This window comes from Bos taurus, chromosome 29 (assembly GCF_002263795.3).
Source record: "Bos taurus isolate L1 Dominette 01449 registration number 42190680 breed Hereford chromosome 29, ARS-UCD2.0, whole genome shotgun sequence".
Taxonomy (NCBI): domain Eukaryota; kingdom Metazoa; phylum Chordata; class Mammalia; order Artiodactyla; family Bovidae; genus Bos; species Bos taurus.
In genome coordinates this window covers 16,239,128-16,257,273 of record NC_037356.1, presented here as the reverse complement: position 1 = coordinate 16,257,273, position 18,146 = coordinate 16,239,128, and the positions used below count along the sequence as shown (strand labels likewise).

The 18,146-nt window shown below is 39.7% G+C and overlaps 1 long non-coding RNA gene across 1 annotated transcript in view; it reads right to left on the bottom strand.

Annotated features, from left to right (window-relative positions):
- Positions 1-17,186, bottom strand: part of LOC132344249 (uncharacterized) — a 38,315-nt gene extending 21,129 nt beyond the window's left edge. The window contains exons 1-2 of the long non-coding RNA XR_009493437.1: positions 17,040-17,186; positions 12,533-12,595 (exon numbers count right to left, since the gene is read on the bottom strand). This is a non-coding gene — a long non-coding RNA (uncharacterized lncRNA). The remainder of the gene's footprint in view (positions 1-12,532; positions 12,596-17,039) is intronic.
- Positions 17,187-18,146: the final 960 nt, after the last annotated feature.

Below are 18,146 nucleotides of genomic sequence, written 5' to 3'. Positions count from 1 at the left end.
AACAAAGCTAAGAGAACTTATTGTCTGAAGATCTGTGCTGCATGAAATAATAAAAGGAGGGGCTTCAGGCTGAAGAGAAGTTATACCAGATGGAGACTTGAGTCTTTGGCAGGGATGAAAATGTACTGGAAATTGTAAATAACTGGGTAAATGTAATACACTAGCTTTTTTTTTTTTCTGTGAAAGCTCTTTAAAATATACAGGACTCATTAAAGCAAAAATTATAACATTGTCTTGAGGGGATTATAATGTATGTAGTTATAATAATAGGGCAATTATAACCCAAAGGAAGATGAGAAGAGATAAATAGACCTATGGGATTGTAAGAGTTCTACATTTTATGACAAGTATTGCAAGATTAACTGTAAGTAGAGAGAAAATATAAGAATGTATATTGTAATCAATAGAGTGGTCACTTTTAAAGTGCAAAGAAATACACTAAAAAGTCGAGAGAGAAAGTAAAAATTGAATCCTAAAAAAATTCCAAAGCATGTTGTAAAGAAGAAAGCAGCACAAACAGAGGATACAAACTGAAAAAAAGAAAAAGTAATAAACTAGTAGAACTAAAACCAAACATATCAATAGTTACAATACGATAAATGTGTATGAAGTAAACACTCCAATTAAAAATCAGAAACTTGAAAGAATTAAAAAAGAGAAGCACCGCCTAGGCGCTACCTAAAAGAAATGCAATTTAAATACAAAAATGCAGATTGGTCACAATTAAGTGTACAGAAGAAGATAAACCATGAAAACTGTAAGTATAAAGTGACTTGACTTGCTTGATCTCATATCAAACAAATTGCAACTCTTGCCAGTAAATAATTTTTCTGTTTCTTATCTCCAATTCATCCTCCTTGGCCTACTTTGTGATGTTAGAAGCAAATATTTCACCTTTGCCGGCTCTGTTATGTTTTGCCAGTAGAGGGCGCTGTAGGGTCACTGCAGGAGGTAAAGGTTTCTCTCCCAGATTGGTGTGTTCTTACCTTCTCCAGTAGTCATGTATGGATATGAGAGTTGGACTGTGAAGAAAGCTGAGCGCTGAAGAATTGATGCTTTTGAACTGTGGTGTTGGAGAAGACTTTTGAGAGTCCCTTGGACTGCAAGGAGATCCAACCAGTCCATTCTAAAGGAGATCAGTCCTGGGTATTCTTTGGAAGGACTGATGCTAAAGCTGAAACTCCAGTACTTTGGCCACCTCATGCGAAGAGTTGACTCATTGGAAAAGACCCTGATGCTGGGAGGGATTGTGGGAAGGAGGAGAAGGGGACGACAGAGGATGAGATGGCTGGATGGCATCACCGACTCGATGGACGTGAGTCTGAATGAACTCTGGGAGTTGGTGATGGACAGGGAGGCCTGGCGTGCTGCAATTCAAGGGGTCACAAAGAGTCGGACACGACTGAGCGACTAAACTGACTGACTGACTGACTGACTGACACCCTGGGGCACGTGGTTGTCCACAGTGGGTGCGGGACCTCCATGGTGCTCACTTCTCAAGGACTTTCAGTGGCATCCTTGTGGGTGGCTTCTCAGCAGGTTGACATCGGCATCTGAGCTGGGAATCCAAACACTCCTGCAGGTGCCCCATAGGTACCTTCGCAATGAGTTTCAGAAGCACCCTAGCAGGTATCTTCCTGGACAGTTTATTTGGTGCCTCAGACGGCTCATTAGGTAGTTTCCTAGTGCATTTCATCAGCTTGCTGGTATGTTCTTTCCTACATGAGAGCTCTGGTCTGTGGCACCTCGCTGACCTTCTCTGCCACCAATGTGCCAAATCACACATTTTCCAACAAGATCTGAGTCCCATGCTTAGGTTTCTCTTCCTTGTGTACTATTCCTCTGCCCCAGAGGTAGTGGCTGCTCCCTGTATCAGCTTTTATTGTGCTCTGTAGAGGTCTCTTTGTCCCTTAGTAGTTAATCCTCTATTGTTAATTAATAACTCTTTACATTAAACTTGCTCCTCAAATGCTGTGTGATCTCTGAACCCTGCCTGATACAGACTTCAAGACAAGGAGCTTTAGCAAGGACAGAAAGACCTTTTGTAATGATGAAAGGACATGGACAGAATCAGAGAGATACGTAGTGATCATAGTCGTAGATGGAGACTTTAACACCCTTCCCTCAGGAACTAGGGAAAAAAAAAGATAAATTTTCTGAACAGCACTGTCAACCATCATAACCTAATTGATATCTATAGAACATTATACCATGATATAATGCTAATTTTTTGAGTGCATGTGACCATTAAGAAAGGCCATAATTGAAAAGGATTGAAATCACCTAGAGCATATTCTCTGACCTCACTGTAACTAAACTGAGGTCTGTAACAATGCAATATCTAGGAATATCTAAAATATTTGATAATCAATGTGCTTCTAAATAAAATATGGACCAAAGAAGAAATTGGGAGGGAAAGCAGAAAATATTTTGATCTGAATGCTAACAAAGATACATAAACATTTTTAGAATAGGTGGTGATTTAAATGCTTGTGTTTAAAAAAAAAGAAGAAAGCTTAAAACAACAATGACCTCTTATTTCACCTTGAAAAGTGAAAGTGAGTCATTCAGTCTTGTCAGGCAAGAATACTGGAGTGGGTTGCCATTTCCTTCTCCAGGGGATCTTCCCAACCCAGGAATCAAACCTGGGCCACCCATATTGCAGGCAGACTCTTTACTGACTGAGCCACCAGGGAAATCACACTGCAAGAAACCTTATTTCACAAATAGAATAGCAAAGTAAATTCAAAATAGACAAAAAATACAAAGAAGTGCAGCAATCAAGGAAATGCAAAACTGGGAAGCAGTAAACAAAGTTAACAAAATCAAAAGTCCATTCCTTGAAGAGTCTGAGAAACAGTAAAACTCTAGCTAGATGGATCAAGGAAAAGAGAGCAAACAGAAATGACCAATATTAGATATAAACAAGGGATAGTTATTATAGATGCTACAGACATTTAAAGGACATCTGAAGGATATTATGAATAACTTGCCACAAATTGAATAACTTAAGAATTCAATATATTTCTTGAAAAATACAAGTTAGTAAAACTGACTTGAGAAGAGACAGGTCATTTGAATAGTCTCATATCTAATAAATCTGAATCATCAAACACACCCACAGGAAAAAAAATAGAAGACTTTGAAGTTTTGACCAGTGAATCCTATCAGATACCAAAGGAAGAAATTATATCCTATCAGAAATTAAAGAAAGAAGTTAAACCAATTTTACATAAATTCAGAAAATAGAGAGGAAAAACTTTCCACTTGTTTTATACATAAGACATTTACTATGTGAAGCATTTTAAAGTGGAAGTTCAGCATAACCACAATACCGAACCTTGACAAAATATTAAAAAAAAATTAGACTAACCATGCTTGCACATAGATGCAAAAATACTCAAAGGGAGATTAGCAAATTGAATCATGGAAGGCTGCTTTACCATTTAAAAATCAATTAATAGTATTTGCCACATTAACACAGTATAGGAGATAAAACACAGAATCACTTTAATAGGCGTAGAAAAAGAAATTTACAAATTTCAAAACCCATTCATTATAAAGAAAAAGTCTTAAAAAACTAGGAATAGTTGAGAATTTCTGTAACCTGATGAGGCACTCCTATAGAAATCCTATAGCAAACTTCATACCTAACATAGAATAATAGAGAAATATTGGTAAGCAACAAGTCAAAAAAAAAAAAAAAAAAGGAAGGAAGGAAAGAAGGAAGACTGATAGCAGTAGAGCACAGCTGATTATACGACTGATTCTATTTTCATGCAATATAATCATTTACATAGAAAATTCAAAGGAAACTCTCCTACATATACCAGCCCTAATAAATGCATTTAATAAGATAGTAAGGTATAATATTAATATGCCTAAATTACTTGTAATTATATATCCTCATAGTTAATTTGTAAAAGATTTCATTTAAAATAGTGTTTATACAGCATAAAACATTTTGGACTACATTTAATAAAACATATAGAAAATCTCTATGCTGAAAATGATAAAACAGTGCTCAGAGAAATTAAAATAGATCTAAATAAATGGAGGAATATGCCCTATTCAGTCATGTAAGATGTAAACTCATCCTAAACTGGTCTATAGATTCAGCACAATCCTAAGAGGATTTATTTATTTATTTATTAGGTGAGGGGAAGACATTCACAAGCTGATTCTAAAATTTATATGGAAATGCTAAGATATGCAAGGCAGTTTTGAAAGAATAAAGTTGGAGAGCTAACATTACCTCATTTTAAAACTTACTATAAAGCTACAGTACTCAGGATAATATTGTCTTGATATAAAGATCAAGAAATAGATCAATAGAACAGCATAGAGAGATGGATATAGACTCCTGTTTATATTGCCATTTTATTTTTTCAACAAAGATGTCAACTCAGTCCGAGAGGGAAAAGACTTTTCCCCAAGTTTTAAAAATCTGTGGTGAAATACATAAAACATTTACTATCTGAAGCATTTTAAAGTGACAGTTCAGTGGCATTAAGGACATTCATGTTGTTCTGCAGCCATGGCTGCTGTTTATTTCCAGAACTCTTTGCATCTTGCAAAATTGAAACTCAGTACTCATTAAATGCTAACTTCTCTCTTCCTTCCAGCACTTGGCAACCACCATTCTACTTTCTGTTTCTCTGAATTAGACTACTCTAAGTACCTCACTGGAAGGACTGGTGTTGAAGCTGAATCGCCAATACTTTGGCCACCTGATGCGAAGAACTGACTCATTTGAAAAGACTCTGATGCTGGGAAAGAATGAAGGTGGGAGGAGAAGGGGACGACAGAGGATGAGATGGTTGGATGGCATCACTGACTCGATGGATATGAGTTTGAATGAACTACAAGAGTTGGTGATGGACAGGGAGGCCTGGCGTGCTGCAGTCCATGGGGTCGAAGAGTTGGACACGACTGAGTGACTGAACTGAACTGAAGTACCTCATATAAATGGAATCATAGTGTATTTTTTTATGCATGTGACTTACTATATCACTTAGCATAATGCCATCAAGTTTCATCCGTGTTGTAGCATGTGTCAACATGTAGCACTCCCTTTCTTTTGGAGGCTGAATATTGCACTGCCTGTATATACCACATTTTGCTTATCCATTTATCTGTCAACTCAAGCTTAGGTTACTTCCACATTCTGGACATTGTGAATAATGCTGCTAGGAACACAGGTACACAAATATCCCTTTAAGATCCTACTCTCAATTCTCTTGAGCATGTATCAAGAGGTATAATTGCTGGATTATATGGTAAACTGATTTTTAACTTTTTGAAGAATAACCATACCATTTCCCACAGTGCACTATCTTACATTCCCACCAACAATGGACAAGGGTTCTAACCTCTCCTCATCCTCACCAGTCATCAGAAAGAATATTGCTTATTTTTACTTTCTAGTTGCACCCATGGCTAAGACGTAACAGTGACATAGTAAAGGATATGCGTAAAGGATATGCAGCTGGATCATAAGGGAAAAGGCAGCAGTGCCCCGTGGACGTCTCCTCCTGTTCTCTCCCTTCCATAAAGGGACACACAGCGTGAACACACCTCCCCCAGCACTGAAAATGCAGAAACTTAAGTGCAACATTTTTGCCTACAAAAGCCCATTAAAGAGGCAGCACCCAAGATTTTTTTTTGAGGGGGGAGGGCTGGTCACATAAGCACCAACAGTGAAACATTTTTAACAAATGTGCTAGAAAAATTAGAGGTCTGTAACAAAACAAAAAAACCACTGTGACCCTCCATCCCTACCTCTCACAATATTCAAAATTGTTTCAAATGAATCCTTTAACTCTCTTGAGTAGCCACATGCTTCCCCAGGAGGAAAGCAGGGGATCAGAGCAATGAAACCACGCTAAGACAACAAAAATAAATGAGAGTCAGGCTTTGAAGGCAGAGCTCTCTGTCTTCCACACCCGTGTGGTTCATTGATCTTCAAGCTCCATCCTAGAGTTCTGCCTAATCATCTTTTTCTTCATGGAGTCCCCAGGGCCCAGGGGCATCTGGTTGCTAGTAGACAGCTTGTAACTATTTGTTGAAGAGGTGACTGACTGATCTCCAGAACACCCTGCTGCCCATCCGAGCACAACCCTGCCCACAATCTGCAGCACACACCGAGTAGCCAAGATCTTCCCTTGCTACCTCCTCTGGAAGAAGCTTGGTTTTCAGGCTTCATATTTAGTGACTGCAGCCAAATTATGAGAGAGTGATTGCTAAAGGTCTATACACTAGATCAAAAGTAGTTTTTACACAGAGAGTGAGTGACATGTGAATCTAAAGTAAAATATGTTAAAAAGATTTGAGCTCAAAAATCAACATCATTTTCCCCCTGATTCCATTTAGAGACAGTTTCAAATACTCAGAAGACCCTGGGAAAGATAGAGGGTAGGAGGAGAAGGGGACGACAGAGGATGAGATGGTTGGATGGCATCACTGACTCAATGGGCATGAGTTTGAGCAAGCTCTGGGAGATGGTGATGGACAGGGAAGCCTGGCGTGCTGCAGTCCACGGGGTTGCAGAGTCGGACACGACTGAGCCAATGAACAGCAAAAACTAAGAGAGCGAAAAGTCGCTCAGTCGTGTCCAACTCTTAGCCACCCCATGGACTGTAGCCGCCAGGCTCCTCTGTCCATGGGATTTTCCAGGCAAGAATACTGGAGTGGGTTGCCGTTTCCTTCTCCAAAAAACTTAGAGGGGACCATCAAATTCTATCTAGGATGTATTTGAATTAAGGGAGAGAGAAGGCTTTTATGAGGATGGCTGAGACTGGAAGACAAAATAGAAAAAACGTGGAAGGCTGAGTAGGGGGAGGGGTCAGTGAGGGAATGCTCTGCTCATTAAACAAAGGAGGGAAGCCAGCTCGGTTTTAAAGTATCTAAGTGGCCAGGACTATGTCTTGCGGAGTTTTGCCTCCCCTGTGGGTCCTGATCCCTGATGTTCTCGGGTGACCCTGGGTTCCCACAAGTGTGATATTCTGCTTTTGAAATCTAGCCTCAGGGTAGAGACAAGCCTGTGTGTACTTGGGTGGTGGAGCACCTGGCATCTCTCAAGTTAACATGACCAACCCTCCTGGAAAACTCGAAGGGAAAGAAGAGAGGCACCGGAGCCACTGGGTGTCTGCAGCACACCATCCGTGCCATCGCAGGAGCCAAGTCCAGGGACTCGGGCCTGGCTTCCCGCCTCCTCGCTCCAGGTCTGCCTCCCCTGCCACCGTACCTCTTGCCCCTCAGGGCTGTCTGCAAGTATCTGCTGTGTCACCTTCCCAAGCAAGGCCTCCAGACCCCCTTCGTTCCTTCCCTTGAATAACTTGTACCCCAGTTTCCTTTGGCTGTCATCAAGAAAACGAGGCTTCCGTAGTCCTCAGCCACCCTTGCTGTTGCCAGATGGACTTTCCAGGCTCTTGCTGAGAAGCCACAATTTATGATCTGACTGGGGCTCCCGTGTAACTGAGCTGGATCCCATGGGACCTTCTCTGGGCAGGCCTTCCCGCATATCCTCTGCTTTAGCTGCGCTTTGAAGCACCTAGATGATAGTATTTGATGCATATTTCCTGAGTTGTTTTGCAGATGTAAAAAACCCCACCCTCTCCAACAAAAGGAAGATGTTAATTACTGGATGACTGAGAGTACCGAAGGGCTGTCCAGGTGGCTCAGTGGTGAGGAATCCACGGGCCCATGCAGGAGAAGCAAGAGATGCGAGTTTGATGAGTTTGATAACTGGGTCAGGAAGCTCCCCTGGAGAAGGAAATGGCAACCCACTCCAGTATTCTTGCCTGGGAAATCCTATAAACAGAGGATCCTGGTGGCTAGAGTCCATGAGGTCACTCGCAAAAGAGTCGGATACGGCTTAGTGACTAAACAACAACTGTCTTGCTGTCTGTGAGCACGTGGCCCCAGGCCTCCTGGAGCCCAAGGACTGACAATGTTAATCCCTGTGACACTACCCTGCTGCCTCACCATCAGCCAGTAGAGAACTGTGCACAAGCTAATCACAGACTCTGCAACCTGCTCCCTCCCCTCAACCTGGCTGTATAAAAAAATTATTTGTTTTTAACTGAACAATAATTGCTTTACAATACTGTGTTGGTTTCTGCCATATAGCAACATGAATCAGCCATAGGTATACCTATGTGCCCTCCCTTTTGAAACTCCCTAAACTGGTTTTTAAAAGTGCTTTGCCGAAACCCTTTGAGGAGTATGGGGGCTTTGTAGGGCCTGAACCACCAGTCTCCACGCTGGGACCTGCAATGAACTTTTCCCTGCTCCAAACTCCAACGCTTCAGTTTATTTGGTCTCGCTGCACGTTGAGCACACAAACTTGTGTTAACACTTAGCCATTCATACAATTTATCAGTCAAACCTGGACCCTTCTTTGAACACAACAGAGCCCTGTTAATAATTACATGGGGACAAGAGCCACACATATGTGGTTTGGGGCTGGATGTGTGGGCATCCTACCCAATCCGTCCCATTACAGTTTATAATACAAATCCTCAGCCAAACAATAACGAGTTGGTTTTCTTCCAGAGAGAAAGATAAACAGAGGGAGAGAGTCATACACCTAAAACTATACAGGAGGGTGAGAGGAAAAGAGAGGAGGAGAAAGATCAGAAGAGAGACACTGTGGAGAATATTCTCTGTAGATACTGGAGTGAATGCTCACAGCTTCACAGCTTAGGTCTTTTTCCGTGTTTATATAGGAGATACTTGTCCTTTGAAATGTTAAATGTTCTGTTTCTTTCATGCAAAGAGGAAATTCTTATCATATCTTAAGATGTCTTTTCATATCTTAAAGATTTTGAAATTTGAACGTGTATTACAAGGAATGCCAGAAAGAACTTTCTCACTGCTCCCAGGGAGAGAAATAATTTGTGACAGTTTTTATTGCCTGCATATCTATGGACTTGGCCATTTGTAGAAGATAGATCTATTCAGACTGACATCTCGGGTGAGATATTTGCAATGGTAGCCCCCCATTTTGAATTTTACATTGAATTTTGATATACACAAATTGCTCCAAATGTCCCCAGGAAGCTTGTACAAGGATGTCATAGTATAGCAAGAAGTTACAACTTCTGGAGAATGACCTGTACTTTCCAGGCAGTGCAATGAAAGGCAGTGGAAATCACCTAATCTCTTCAAGTGATACATATAATTTTCAAGTCTAATAGAGGTAGATGTTGATAAGTCATGTTTCAAGAAGACCTAACACTTAGGTGCCTGTGGTGTGTCTGTCAAAGGCTAAGGCTGACTTTTAAGAGAAATCTCTAGAGATAATTTGCTTAAGCAAAAAGGCGGGGAGAAGCTATGAATTTAACCATACAGCTGATGTAGATCAAACAGTGGTCTCCCTCCATGTATCATTAAATTACACTTAAAAAATTAATTTATTTAATTGGAGGCTAATTACTTTACAATATTGTAGTGGTTTTTGCCATACATTGACATGAATCAGCCATGGGTGTACATGTGTTCCCCATCCTGAACCCCCCTCCCACCTGCCTCCCCATCCCATCCCCCTGGGTCATCCCAGTGCACCAGCCCCGAGCACCCTGCCTCATGCATTGAACCTGGACTGGTGATCTATTTCACATATGATAATATGCATGTTTCTATGCTAAATTACACTGTCTTTTGCAGAGGTGTCAAAAAGGATGAAGACTAAGCTTACCCCATAAGGCAACACAGGACTGCAGGTAGCCAAAAGATCCCAAGTGCTAAGCAGGTTCAGACTCAAATTTTCACGACACTTAAAGTAAGTGGTGTGTATATGGGGAGTGATGCTAAAGCTGAAACTCCAGGACTGTGGCCACCTCATGCGAAGAGCTGACTCATTGGGAAAGACTCTGATGCTGGGAGGGATTGGGGGCAGGAGGAGAAGGGGACGACAGAGGATAGGATGGTATGGACATTGAGTCTGAGTGAACTCTGGGAGTTGGTGATGGACAGGGAGGCCTGGTGTGCTGCAATTCGTGGGGTCGCAAAGAGTCAGACAGGACTGAGTGACTAAACTGAACTGATATGGGTTGAAATATTGATGCTGCTGATTATGTTTTCTAAAGTTAATTTGCACATAAATAAGTGTGCATTCCATGTATATCAATAACTATCCCCAAACACTATATCTGAATTAATGGTCCATTTCCTAGTTGACTCTGCCTTTCAAAGTTAAAAAAAAATAAAATATGATACTTGCCACCTCCACACCTGCCTTAATCCTAGTCTCCTGAGAATCCATTATCAAATGGCTAAACCCAAGTTGCCAACTCTGGCAGGAATCTTTGAAGACACAAGGGTAATAATTAGAACTCTATGTCTTCTAGAGCTGAGAGAAATGTATCTCTGAAGTGAAAAATTTATATTCCTGATATTGGTATATATTTTAGAGATAGATGTCAGGGGTTCAAGGTGTCCAAACTAAGAAAAATACAATAAGTATGTGATAGCAACACCACAGCAGAATATTATAGGATAATTTAATTTTGATAGCATTCATGTCACATCAGTACATAAAATAGTAGCCCCATCGAGTGGCTACTGGAACATTTAACATTAAAGGTAAATGCCAGATATGAAAAGATTTATTGGTCCTCAAACTAGTAAACTTTAACCTTAAAGTGAAACAAGATATTCACTGATGGTGCTTCTTAGATTATTTCTTTCAGATTTTGAGTCTTGTGTGCAGAAGCTACGATCCAGCAGAGCACTGAAAAGCCTGAGGAAAAAGGCCTGAAATCATCATCAAAAAGGCTAAGCATTCTTGTAGTTCTAACACTATTATCTATCTATTGCTTCATAGAATATTTACAGAAATATTTTTGCTGAGTTTATGGTAAGTCCTTCTACCCAATTTGCCCTAGAAGTAAAAATTGACTCCAAATGAGATTAATGTACTATTTCCCTGTTACATAAATAATTACACTAAGACGTGTAATGCTCTGTCACATACTAATGTTAGCAACCGAACTGGATTAAACAGCATTGTAGAGATGAAAATAATTCCTTCTAGGTGTGCTGAGAGACATACCAGAAAAGTTCCTTGCAATTTACTTCCAGGGCATTTTGGGATTTGAAGATGCATGCGATAATTTTTCAAATGTAACTGAAATTTGGATTTTGTTTTCTTACAATGTTAAAAAATGAAAAAAAATTTAAAGTACATCAATGTTTTCCACAGTGTGCCAACCATCCAAGGGTGATTGCATTGTACTGGATGGGAAAATAGAAATGAAATTGGCTTAGAACCAAAAGTAAAAATACAAAGACATTTGTGATGTGTGGTGATGGGAATGGAGGAAGGAATGGAGAAATATGTGATCAGGTTGGTAGAAGGAATACAATGACTTCAATTTTGAGCCCCAAATTAAAATGCAAGATCTAAGACTCCAAATATATCAGTGGGATAAAGGAGAGAAAATTACGGCTTCCCCAGAAAAATTCAAATATTGTTCCTTTAGTAGTGCATGAAGAGGTAGTGAAACATTGACAAAGTGTTAATACAAGGAAAGAAAACTACAAAAAGAAACCAATTATTGTAAAGTGAATTAGATTCTTCAAATCTGCTTCTGTTTTCCCCCAAATTATTGCTAGTAGCACAGGCAAAATGTGCAGGTATGAAAAAAAATGTGTTACGTTAACTGTGTCTTCTGAGTACACTTATTATTCCCAATTTATGCATCAAGGAATATTTTGCGCTGAAAGCAAGAAACAGCTTAGTCTCCAGAATGAACTCCTTTCTTTATAGAAACAAGACAAGCTTCTTATCACACACCTCTAGGTGCCTCCCGGTAAACAAAACTCCAAATCAAACTCCCTCCAAAAACAAAACAAAACATTAGAACAATATCCCAGTCCATCAGTCAAAAACTATAAAACATGCTCTGAAGAAGAGACCAAAAGAGACAACATGTCTGGAAATACATTCCGCTCTTCCATGGGAATACAGCTAATGTGAAGGTCAGAACTCTTTTCAAGAAGTTTTGAACGATCTCATTTTAATATCTACCCTTTGGTTTTTCTCAATCTGGGGCAAACTCTGTATCTTGTCATCAGTATTTCAACAACATCTCAAAACCAAAGTAGTTATGACAGCAAAGTTTCATTGTTGAACAGAAGGTACACTTCCAGAGTGAACTGATGATCACTTGTTGAAGGCGAAAAAAAGGAGTGATGATTAATTTTTTAGCTAATATTTGTCATATTTTAACAGGACTCCCTTAAACATAAATTTCTCTAGAGGATGTGGATTTTATATTTGCTTCACAAATATTTGGTTTATACATAACTCTTCAGCAATGCTCTGATGGCCTAAAGAAAGTTGACCTCTGAAGGTCTACAGAATACCTATATGCCTAGCAGAATACCCAGGCTACAAGCCCGGGAGGTTCAAATATCATGAATACAACAGGACTCAAGAATAAAAAGTACCATTCAAATCAAGCTGACCACAGCTCTGCTCATGACCAAAGGTGACGCATGAGAAGTAAACAACCATATAACTCACCAGTATCACCGTTATCTGGGTAGAAGGTCCCCGTGACAAATCCAAGCTCAATCAATGGCTGTCCTATAAAGAGAATGAGGAAGAGTTTTATCACTTATGTAGAAGTGGAGGCATCTGTGAGCAAGGAATTCAGTTGACCACATTTTGATGGAACCATACTGCAAGGCAGACTTGGGTAAGGGGTGGGAAGGAAAGGAAGACTGAGCATTAGAACTGCCTTGTTTCTGCTTCTTTAGCCCAAACCCCATATGTCTACTGCACAGATAGAAGCCAGTTCCAACTCTCAGCAAGAAGTAACTAGCAGGGTTTTGATGAATACCTTTTAATATAACATGAGTTTGCAGATACCATCAAGGTACTTCTCTGCTGAAAAGAGCTCCGCACTTTGAAGGTGAAGGCAAACTCCTTACCAAGATTTCTGGGGTCCTGCAGGACTTGATTTTAAGCCTCCTTGCCTTTCCAACTTGCTATCTCCTTTCCAGCCTCACTAACTCATGTGTATCTTTAGAAAACCAAGCAATCACCCTCATCCATCCACAAGTATGAGGACCCTGCTGCCTTGAAGAATATGCCTCCCTAGTACTCATAAGCCTTCTTCCAGCCTCATCTCATTCATGCTCAGAACTTATTCAGTTATCATCTCCAGAAAGCCTCTCCTGACCACCCAAGGCTGATTCAACGGCATGCGTACCATGTTCCTACAGCACCTTATTTCAATTCTGCCTTAGTGTTTTTAACAGCCTGCTGCTGCTGCCGCTAAGTCGCTTTAGTCGTGTCCGACTCTATGTGACCCCATAGATGGCAGCCCACCAGGCTCCTCCATCCCTGGGATTCTTCAGGCAAGAACACTGGAGTGGGTTGCCATTTCCTTCTCCAATGCATGAAAGTGAAAAGTGAAAGGGAAGTCGCTCAGTCATGTCCGACTCTTAGCGACCCCATGGACTGCAGCCTACCAGGCTCCTCCATCCATGGGATTTTCCAGGCAAGAATACTGGAGTGGGGTGCCATTGCTTTCTCCAGTTTAACAGCCTAGATAGTGATAATTTATCAAAGGATCTGGTCTTTATATATTGTTTTATTTTGTTATGTATCTTATTGTCATATGGTCAGTACCTAGCCAAGTTCCAGGCATACAGTAAATGCTTAATGCATGTCTGATACATACTTTACATAGACAGTGAATAAGCATGTGACAGAACAAGCAAGTCATTTAGTTACTACTTATCAAGCACTTATATACTGGGTTCTGTGCTAAATTCATTAGGTATATTCACTCTCTGTTCTTGCCTCGATTCTGTCATCAAATGGTATAAATGATTTGTCTTGATTCTCTAAACCTATCCCATTTTCAAAACTATTCATTATTCAGTTTTCTAGCTGGGGTTCCTGGCTTAATTTCTACATCTGGAGTTTGCCTGAGGAGACCTATCTTAGTGGACTTTCTTGAACTTGACCTGATTTGTGTGACCACAGGAGTCTGCCAGAGCTGTTCTCAGTTTTTTTTTCTTTTTTAATTAATTAATTTATTTTAATTGGAGGCTAATTACTTTGCAATATTGTAGTGGTTTTTACCATACATTGACATGAATGTTCTTAGTTTTAAATGAAGCTTTTGTTTTTTTTTCTTATGATAAGAGCTTTGAAGCTATTAAAGGCCAAAAGGCTATTTGGTTTAGTTAGGCCATTTGGTTTAACTTAAGAGGTTGACAAACTCTAGCCCATGGGGTAAATGCAGCTCACTGCCTCTTTCAATAAATAAGGTTGTACTGGCTCACAGCCATACCCATTTGCTTACAGACTGTCCATGCGGCATTTCCACTACAACAGCAGAGTTGGGTAGTTGTAGAAGAGACTGTTTGACTTGGAAAGTCTAAAGTCTAAAATATTTACTATCTGGCCGTTGACATGAAAAGTCTGTCAACTCCTGATCTAGATCATCTTCTCTTCTAAAGATGGCACCTTCCTCAGCATTTTCGCTGAAGAGAAATGTTTAACTTGCTAATTTATTGGAAGATCTAACACAGAAAGACATCTTTTATGTTAAATTGAATCTATGTGCTACAGAGGAAAAGAACAAGACGAGAAGGAAAATCCAAAATGTTAACTTTCTTTGGTCATTTGTATATTTGAATTATAGATTTAAAAAAAGATTTTTAAAAATGGTTTTCTTTAGTGAATCAATGCTGCTTCTATAAGTGAAAAAAAATGAAAAATATAAACTCTTCTACACATTTGTCCTAGATATATTTACTTATTTGAGCTCATTATGGCGGCAATAGACCCTTTCATGAATTTCTTTGTAAAGGTGGATGATAAACGATACGAGGATGAAAAGAAACTGTGGTGATACAAATAAAATTATGGGAGAAGCAGATAGCTTCTGGCTTGTGTTAGTGGCTTTAGTAGCTCTAGAATAAGAAGGCAATGGTACAGATGATCTCATTTGCAAAGCAGAAAAAGAGACGCGGATGTAAAGAATAAATTTATGGATAACAAGGGGGAAAGGTGGGGTGGGAAGAACTGAGAGATTGGGATCGACTTATATACACTATTGATACTATCTATAAACTAGGTAACTAATGAGAACTGACCATAGAGCACAGGGAACTCTACTTAATGCACTGTGGTGACCTGAATGGGAAGGAAGTCCCAAAGAGAGGGGACGCATGTATATGTATGGCTGATTCATTTTGCTGTAAAGTAGAAACTAGCTCAACATTGTAAAGCAACCATACTCCTATAAAAAATAATTTTAAAAAAAGGACATTGAGAGTTAACCTATGGAAAAAGTCATGTGAGTTCTCCTTGGACTTCCTGCCTTCAATCTGCTTTTCCAAGAGTTCTTGAGACCACCAAGCCTCACAGCTACAACCTGAAATTTCCTTTGTCCTTCCTTGATCTCCCCTGTCTAGTCCTTTAGATTTGTCTCCATCTCCATCTCTGCAGACTCATACCACTCATCTCTAATGATGGGGAACTTGCTTTCTCCAGAGGCAACACATTCTGCTCTTGATTTATAAAAATGTTCTTTGATCTTTCATGTTAAGATTGATCTGGCATCTTCCATTCATTAGTCCTAATTCTTTCCAAGTGAGCCTACCCCCCAGTCTACTCCCTTTTTCATGGCAACTCTGGAGAAGCTAAGATCCCTTAGCTTCTTCCTTTTCCACCTGGACATATCCGGTTCTTCCAGATTTTCCTCATGGGGCACTCTTTCTGGTTCCCTCACCATCCTTTATGCCTTCTCCGATCATACTCCAATTGGTTCCTGTTTCAAGTGTGGTTTACCCCAAGACAGAATGGTACCACTCCTTCCTACTTTCAGATACTGGGTTTTACTAAAGCACAGGAGTCCAGAGTTATATTATACCCAATGTCATGGCCTTGCTCATAGCCATTCAAAGTATGGTTATGTATAAATTCCAGGTTTCTACATGGCTCCAACATTAGCATTTTAGATCACCTTACTTCATCCTCTCTGGAAAAGACCACAAATTTCTGTGGCCAGTTTTCTGGTATCGGATATTTAGGTTATCTCTATAATTTCTCCTATTATAAACAACTCCACTGTAAGATGAATTTTCCCCAAAAAAACTTTTTCTAATTCTTAGAACTATCTTAAAGATTTTCTTCCCAGATAATTATTTTCATCAATAAATAATTTTTGGTTGAAAAATTGTAAGACAATAGAATATAAGCACATTTTCGAGATCACTGAGTCCAATTTCTCATTATAAGTAAAGTTAATTGAATAAGAACAAATAGCAACTCAGCAAGAGAACTCATGCACCAGACTCATGTCTTGATGGCTTGCCTTTTTTTGCCCCATCCCATCCTAAAACTACTCTTTTCTATTTAATGAGGTACACAAAGTCCAGGTAAGTATACCACCTTCTGAATAAACACAGTTATTAACACACATAACAGAAAATAAAACAAATTAATATATTCTACAAATATATTCTATGATATACTAGATATATATCTAATATATATACAATATATATAATATAATATCTATATTATATTTAATATATTTATATATTATATTTAATTATAGATATTATATCTATATAGATATTATATCTATAATATATATAGATATATATCTACCCCAAGTAGATATTTTTTTAAAATATTTCCATTTCAAAGATTTAGACAATTAGAGGAAATGAAAGGGTGTCGATTTCTGGGATATGTATATTTCTATATAGAGAAGAGTCTTTAATTATTTAAAACTCATGAAATTGCTCACCTTTTCAAGCTTGTCTATATGAGAAAGGCTCTTCCATTGCAAACACATATATTTTAAAATAGGTACAACTTCTTGGATTATATGCAGGACTGGCCTCAAAATCCTTAAAAAGATTTCTCCAAGCACTAGCAGCACTTACAAAATCCTAGACACTGAAAACACTTATCTAATCCTCACGTGGAGGGAGACAAATGCTATGGGCCAACATGGCAGAGAATACCCCCCAGTGCTAAGTCTGATATGTTAACTTACGAAATAACTTCCCTCATCTCCTTTCCTTCACTTGTTACTCTTCTTTTGGCAGCAGGTAGGGGGTGTAATGAATAATACCTTCCCCTTGAGTTTTATGAATGATTTAACTAGCAGACCTCCCATTTTCATTGAGTGCCAGGCACCAGGTTGGACACTAAGAACAAAGCTATGAACAGATGGGTGTGGCTCCTGCCTTTGTGGTCAAAGTGAAAAGTCACTCAGTTGTGTCCAACTCTTTGTGACTCCGTGGACTGCAGCCTCCCAGGCTCCTCAGTCCATGGAATTTTCCAGGCAAGAGTACTGGAGTGGGTTGCCATTTCCTTCTCCAGGGGATCTTCCCAACTGAGGGACTGAACCTGGGTCTCCCACATTGCAGGCAGACACTTTACCCTCTAAGCCACCAGGGAAGCCTTTGTGGTAGTTACTGCCAACTTCCCGTAGAGGCAAACAATCATTGTGATCTTTAAGTCTTTGATTCTGGCTTCCTCTCCCTCATTGTCAGCAGACTTCCAAGAGAAAGGATGATTTAATAAGGGGAAAATGCCAGACTTATTTCAGGGTCTAGTCAGTTTACAATTCTCTCTTTAAGCCCACCTCCATGCCTACTCACTTTCATAGATTAGACTTGAAGCAGTCACTCTGATCAAAAAGAAAACCTTTCTGGCCACTACTGCTTGAAACAAGCACTATTATCTTGTGACTTGGAGTTTTTTCTCCAGCAGTTTGAAAGTTTGTTGTTCAGTTGCTCAGTCATATCTGACTCTTTGCAACCTCATGGACTGCAGCACGCCAGGCTTCCCTGTCCTTCACCATCTCCCGGAGTTTGCTCAAACTCATGTCCATTGAGTCAGTGATGCCATCCAACAACTTCATCCTCTGTTGTCCCCTTCTCCTCCTGCCTTCAGTCTTTCCCAGCATCAGGTCTTTTCCAATGGGCTGGCACTTTGCATCAGGTGGCCAAAGTATTGGAGCTTCAGCATCAATCCTTCCAATGAATATCCAGGGTTGATTTCCTTGAGGATTGACTGGTTTGATCTCCAGTTTGAAAGTTTGACCCAGAGAATGAGATTTTTTTAGGTGGCTGGATTGTAATTTACACATTTGGAA